The sequence below is a fragment of the Akebia trifoliata genome, chromosome 8 (assembly GCF_017979445.1).
Source record: "Akebia trifoliata isolate Shusen 1 chromosome 8, ASM1797944v1, whole genome shotgun sequence".
Lineage (NCBI taxonomy): Eukaryota > Viridiplantae > Streptophyta > Magnoliopsida > Ranunculales > Lardizabalaceae > Akebia > Akebia trifoliata.
In genome coordinates, this window is record NC_141382.1 from 21,715,994 (window position 1) to 21,723,713 (window position 7,720).

The window sequence follows — 7,720 nt, forward strand, 5'->3', positions numbered from 1 at the left end:
GATCAAGTACAACGCGTTCCAACTTCACATATGATGTTTTGTTTTCTTTGGTGATGAACTTTTTATCCATGAACACATGAGTTGGTTCCAAATCTTCTACAATTGGATGTTGTTTCCCTGAGTCTTTCTCAAGTCCTCTTAGATTAGCTTCATGAGCATATGAGTTGGTTCCAAATCTTCTACAATTGGATGTTGTTTCCCTGCGTCTTCCTCAAGTCCTCTTAGATTAGCTTCATGAGCATATGAGTTGGTTCCAAATCTTCTACGACGAATTGGATGTTGTTGCCTTGAGTCTTTCTCAAGTCTCTTAGATTATTGCTTTCAGTCTTGGCCCAACCTTCCTCTCCCTTAATTCCATCTAAGTGTAACTACGTAGATTTTTCAGGACTTAAGCCCAAGGGGACTAGAGTGACTTGACAGAGCAGAACCATATGGCCATAATGGGTTCCTCCTTCCTTTGTCTCCAATGGTGAAAAATGCTCAAATTAATGGCTCTAAAAGTAAGAAAAATTGATTTTCCACAACCAAGATGAAAAATGAATAAATTCAATGGCCAGAAATAAAAAAACAGAAAAAAAATTCAATTCATAAGTCCACCAAAAGAGAGGATGAAACACTTGAAAGGCTAGTGGATACCAACGAGTGCCTCGAGCAAACCTTTAGTGGCTCACTGGTAGTGGTCTTATATTGGGCATGTTTACATCCATTCTAGTGGCCTTATTGAGGATTATAAATACCTCTGTTCTGTTTAGAGTTGAACAGAATAACAAACAGAGTAGTTTATGGAGTAGGAAAGCATTCGGTTTCCACTGAAGTTCTATGAATTCAACACTAGGAAAGCATTTGGCTCTTGAACCCAACCCTATATATAATGATAATGATTAAGTCAATAACCATACAATAAACCATATTTCCACCATTGTCGTCAAGTTGCTGAAAAAGACTATTAATACTAGCAGGGGCCACACCTCTTTGCCATATTCAATTGGGTTACATGTTTAGATCAGTCATCAGTGTACTTATCATATCCTTAGCAAACGAAACCCAATGACTTGTTAACTCACAAATGTGGGGGTTACTTAGAAATCTCTAATTATCAAGAAGGATACACACATCGTCTAATCTATCCTTGTTGGACTACTTTTGTATCCATTTGGATTATACCATCCTTAGAAAGGAAAAAAATAAAAGATAAAATCAAATACATGGGCAAAATACTAGCTCCACCCTTGGATAGGAGATGATAATATGAAAAAGAGGATTACCAAATTCAGCATGGACAGATGGCTGTTCTGAAAACTCACATATAGAAGTAATGGAAAGTGCATAACAAAGCATATCTCATTTGCATTAGTAGTAAACGTGTAGACATGCTGTTTGCTCAAATGATATTCAACAAAAGATAACCTAATTTTACAGAATACCTTTAAAGACCTGCAATTGTGTTGATTTCTCCTTGCAAAATTTCTCATAAATTGCTTGGAACTTGGCAAACTCATCACATTCACACTGCAACTCGTTCAAGTAGACAATCAATTAAAACCAAAACTTCAAATAGTACAGTTGAAACTAATATTTAGGAATCTAGGTTGAGCATTACACACCTCATTGGAGCAATGAAAATCGACCCCTAGTCATTAAGCTTTCTGCAGACATACTTGAGAACTCCAAAAAACATACATAAACAGATTCATGTTTCACCCAATGAACACTAAGTACTAATTTGGGAAACAAGATTAAAAAACTCAGAATATTCTGCACATATACTAGAAAACAGACTCTTTAACATAATAAACATGATCCAATGAATGAAAGCAGATAATAAAAATAAATACACACACTTGCCATCCACCAAGGTTGAGGTTCATCAAAGGAAATGACATTCCATTTGCATCTGATACTCAACTAACAAGTGCATTTACCTATAAAAAAACTAAAGTAGAAGCAAATATATATATATATATATATATATATATATATATATATATATATAACCATACATACCCCCTCCTTTCTCCCCCAATCCAACCAAGTTTACATGACACTTGACACAAAAAACAAACGGAATCAAAAAGACTTGCCACAAACGCACAAAAAACAAACTCAAAAGCACTTCTTGTGGACGATAGATGGACTTGATTTGTCGTACTCAACCTTTGAGATCCACATCTGCAAATTCAATAAAAATAAGTAAAGATTCAAGTAAGAACCAACCAAACTAAGTTCATATAAAAGAATCTTTTGGAACATTGCAAAACAAAACTCACCTGTTGAATGTGCTGAATCAAGAATCTCCAGCACTATTCAACATTGTCATCAAGTATCGCAAACGCCTATCAACCGGGTTACCAAAAAACGCCCTCATTCTTTCAGGTTTTTCGATGAGGAAAGAGTAGGCACGATCAAGTAAGTTTGAATCAATTCCTAATCGTACCAACTCATCAAAAACATCCTCCTCCGAGTAAACGCGTGCTCTAGTCCTTTGAAGAATCTCATTTCCGCCTCGAAGAATCTCATTTCCTTCTTTAAGAATATCATGTCCTTGTTTAAGAATTTCATTTCCTTCTTTGATTGCAAATGCAATCTCTCTCATTGAATCCTCAAATCCAGAATTATCTATTGAAGATGATGCCTTTCTCTTCTTGGATTGTGAGGAAGTTGCAGACTTGTTAGAAACTGATTCATAAGGAGTTGTTGGTCGAGTATCTTCATGCATATCATACGAAGCTTCAAAGCCCTCCAAATGGATATCATCATTTATCACCATATGATCAATATCATCAATAAGTGTTTTACCATGTCCACTAGCTTCCATCCCCCCACCTGTCTGCATCTCATTATTCCACCGTTTCACTTTTTCGAATGCAGTTTCAGCACTTTGTCCTGTTGCTCTATTCTTTCCAAAGAGTTTTGTTAATTTTTCATAATGAGGTAAAGGCGTATTCATCCACTTCTTAGCTTCGGGTTTTGCCTACAACAATAAAGAAAAAACAAATTAAAACATTATTGCATATTAATAAGTAAATTAAAGTGACATAATTTAAATTAGTAAAAAAATTTAACCTCAATCAATGCCTTCCAAACTTCAGGCTCAGCATCCATCATCTTTGTCCCTTGATTCCAAGCAAAACCACTCAAGCCACCCTTGAAAATATCGTAACACTCAGTGAAGTTCTTTTTAATTGTTTTCATGCGGTTCTTCACGAGTTGTTTATTAAATTCATACCCAAGTCTTTCATTCAATTCAAGCACAATTTGGTCATATGCAGAGGTTGTGAAAGTCCCATTAACTCTGTTTCCATTGTCGTTCTGGTGAACAAATGCGTCAATGAGAATCGTATCCATTTGCTCATTCCATTTCCAAGCTTGTTCTTTTTCTGTTTTGTAAGACCTACTCATCTATAATATATACAGAAATAAAGAATTATCTTAATTAAGCCATAATTTGTAACATAGTAAGTTATTATGCAAACAAGATAATAATTTAAAACGTATATCTAATATCAAATAAGTTCCCAGTGAAAATTTAAACCAATAATTGAACATAGTCTTACAATACAATCATCCGGCTACAATTTTGCATGTAAATAAAAAAATCAAAAGTCACACATGATTCAGCACATAATCACTCCACATGGTAGCTGCTATGTTATCCCTTAAAATTGCTCCTAGTCTAGAGTCTTCATCATCATTCTCTCGAAAATGAACATCTTCTTGAGATTCAGGCTCATTCATGATCTCTCTATCTACTTCAGCAATAAGACGCTCATCAGGATCAACGCCCATTAAGAAATTGTGGAGAATAGAACATGCTAAAATTATCTCTGATTGTGTGTCAATTGAGTAAGTGGGCTCTGTCGTGCTTTTTATAATTGGAAATCTTTTCTTCAATACTCCAAAACATCTTTCAATTGCATTGCGCAAGGATGCATGTCGATGATTAAATAACTCTCGAGGATTTTGTGGCGCATGTGTAGAATATTCTTTCAAGTGGTAACGCACACCTCTGTAAGGTGCCATAAGTCCACTCCTAAGCATATATCCAGCATCAACAAGGTAATATTTACCTATTAAGATTGAAAGTCATTACTATAATGATATTTTTAATTAAATAAAAGAAATATATATTAATAGTTAAATAGATTACCGTTAGGAATTTTTAAATTATCTTCTCTTGTCAATGCATTTTTAATTATTCTTGAATCTGATGCTGTCCCTTCCCATCCAGGTAAAACGTATGTGAATTTCAAATCAAAAGTACATGCTGCCAATACATTTTGTGTTGGATATTCCTTCCTTCCACAATATCTTGGTGCATCTGTATTAGAAACTTTCACACGGATATGTGTTCCATCAAGTGCACCTATGCAATCCTGATATTGATGTAATATATCAAATTTTATTACAAAAATAATATTTTACTATTTAAATGAATTTTATATAAAAAGAAGTAACATAATATGTTTACCTTGAAGTATGGGTAGAATCTATTATTGTTGAATATTTCTGGAGAAACTTCTGATCCATCAGGTTGTTTAAGATAGAGTTCAGCTAATGATATTATGGCTCGTAGAACACGATGAAAATGACGACTTATAGTCTCACCAGAACGACGGAAAAAAAATGAAATGGTGCGGTTCCTTACATTTTGTGACAATATGTGAAGAAACTTGGCAACTTGCTCTTCAACTGTAGCTCGTCGAGTGTGAGTAAGTCGACCCGAAGTTTGAAGTAGATTGCATAAATTTTTAAAAGCTTCAGGCCCCATTCGTATAATATCACGACATTTTTCATTAGTCTTAAGTTCGTTCATCAATTCTTGTCTCACACACTCTCTTTCTAAATTGTTTGGCATTATAGAGCGATCCACATAATTTCTATACTCAGACTGCTTAACCAAATAGGCAGCCACAAGACAAAGCACGTGTGTAGCCATACGACGCCTTCGATCCCATTCCACAACAATGTTTTTCCAAATTCGAAGACGACGAAAATAATGTTCACGAAACGACTTATACAATTCTTCATCTCTATCCATCTACAAACTACAACAATTACAATAGTAATTATAACAACTATGTAGTAATTAACCGTACACATATATGTTTACATTATAACACGAGGAATTTTTTAATCCATATAGGTGAGGTGAACGGGTACAATCTATATATTTATGCCCCTCTTTTAATGAAAATTAAAACATAATATACAATCAAAGAGAACCCAAAGAAAAAAATATCTATAAAAAAACAATACCATCACAAAGGAGATCCCTTACACCAAAGGTCGTCAAATTCGATAATGCAAAGCATTAGACTATTGGATGGATTTAGTTTGTTATGGTAAAACTGATAAACTGAAAGGAGAAGAGATTTTATATTTACCAATAACATCTGAAATAGTGCTAAACTTTAAACCATGCCATGAGTACAAAATATTCATAATCAATAGTACAAAAGAGGAACATGGATGAAGATTTGGCAATTGCAACTCACTGGAAATCAAAACAATAAAAAAAAACTTCAATTTTTTTTTTTTGACAAACAATAAAGAATTGTTGACATAAAAACGAGAGGAAAAAAAAAACTCCTATAATTAAAAAAACTAATAAAAGTACAACAGTTCAGATGTTGATGTGTATACATTTTAAAAAACTTTTCCAGTACTTATTAATAAACTTTCAAAAATTTGTGTGTATACGTATTAAATTTTCATAGTACTTATATCCAAATATTTAGAGAACTCTCCAATCTTTTTAAGATTTATTATTTTTACATCTCATCTTTCAAAATCACCATTACTAGTACCCTTCATCTATTCGTATCCAAATATTTAGAGAACTCTCCTATCTTTTTAACACCATCCTTATGTAACTTAAGAATTACTAAGTAACTCTGACAGACTTCAACAATCATTAGGACTTGGACCTATATTCAGTTGGTTGACATATATTTCAAACCAACTATGAGGTTGTGGGGATCGATTCTTACTTAACCACCACACATGATAGTTATATGTTTTTTTCTGATTTCTCCATCAATGGTCTGATCTAAAAAGAAAAATTATGGAAAATAAGTATATGTACCCTAAGCTCAAGGTTTCAACTTTGGTACTTCACACTAAAAAGATAAACTATTTTTCATGTCCATACAGAGGAATCTTCCTTCATTTATGCCCTCAATTAAAATTAATATCATGGAGCATAATTAAAAGCAATCAATCCATCACCATGTGGTTCAAGAAAATAAATGAATCTTCATAAATTTTGAAATTATAAGGAAAAAAAAAAACATCCATCTTGTTTTTGTTTTTTAGTTGGCAAGCCCGGATTGAATCCAGAGCACATAAACCAACTGAACAATAATCTCGATCCCAATAAACGTTTATTATAATCAACCAACTACCATGTTCAGAAATGTTCAAGATTGAAATCAATTAATCCCAAAAAACCCAAATAAAAAATACGAGAATGGTGACAATTAGAAATAAGAAATCCATCTAAAAAAACTTATTTTCCTTTTTTGTGGTATTTCTAAAAGTTTCCAAGATTATTGAAGACACTTATTAAGCAAAACCCAAAGCTCCGATACCAAATCAGTAATCTATTTTATAAAGTAAAACCCAAATATCTAAATTACAAATTCTCAAATCAGCAATCTATTTTATTAAACAAAACACAAATCTTTGATACCCAACAATCTATTTTATTAAACAAAACTCAAATCTTTGATACCAAACCAACAATCTTTGATACCAAATCAGTAAACTCTCAACTCAAATTCTCAACCACTAAACACTCATAAACCTCTAAAATCTATAGAAAAGAAATTCTAACCCAAATCAACAAACACATTTTAAGTACAACCTAAATTACCAAACACAATTTTGGGAAAAACCTAGATCACATCAACTGATACAGAAACACACAAATCTAAATAAAATGACTAAATTTCAAAACTTTCAAGAGCAAATGCAGCAAACCCAGACCATCAAAATGGGGAGAGAGAGAAAAAAACCATAATATTTGTTAATAATATTGGTTTTTTGAAAAAAATCAGAGAATGAGAAAGAGAGAGAGTATACCTTAGTTCGTCTCCTAGTCGAGCTCGTCTCTAGTCGAGTTCTTCTCCAAGTAGAGGTCGCCGCCTTCGTCCCTTCTCTAGGATTTCTTCTTCGTTTTCTCTAGGTTTCTTCTTCGTCTTCTTCGTCCATTCTCTAGGGTTTCATCATATCTTATAACTTGGGGTGTAACTACTAATAGTTGGCCTGCCAATATCAAATTTTTTTGGAAATTTTGAGAATGTAGAGGACAAATTTGGAATCGAAATTTTGCTCCCTTCCCTTCCCTCCTCGTCACTCCGATTTTGGGGGGAACAAAATTCTACCAATTTTCCCTTCCCTTCCCTCCATTTTTCTTCTCTTCCCTCCTCACTTAACAATCCAAACAGGAGAAAAGAAGAGAAAACAGCATATTTTCTCTTCCCTTCCCTCCCCTTCCCTCAATCCAAACACAGCGTTAATCTTACGTGGCCATTGCCAATTTCCGACTGAAAAATCAATTCGAAAAATCTACTCCCAACCATCGTCAGCCCCCATTGCTTCTCTCTATGTGATCTCTGTTACCGAAGAACCCCTCTTCTTCTCCATTCTAGGAATTTCCAGCTAAAAGATCTCTTCCTCGTATGCTTCTTGTTTCAAGGCAGACTACAAGGAACAAATC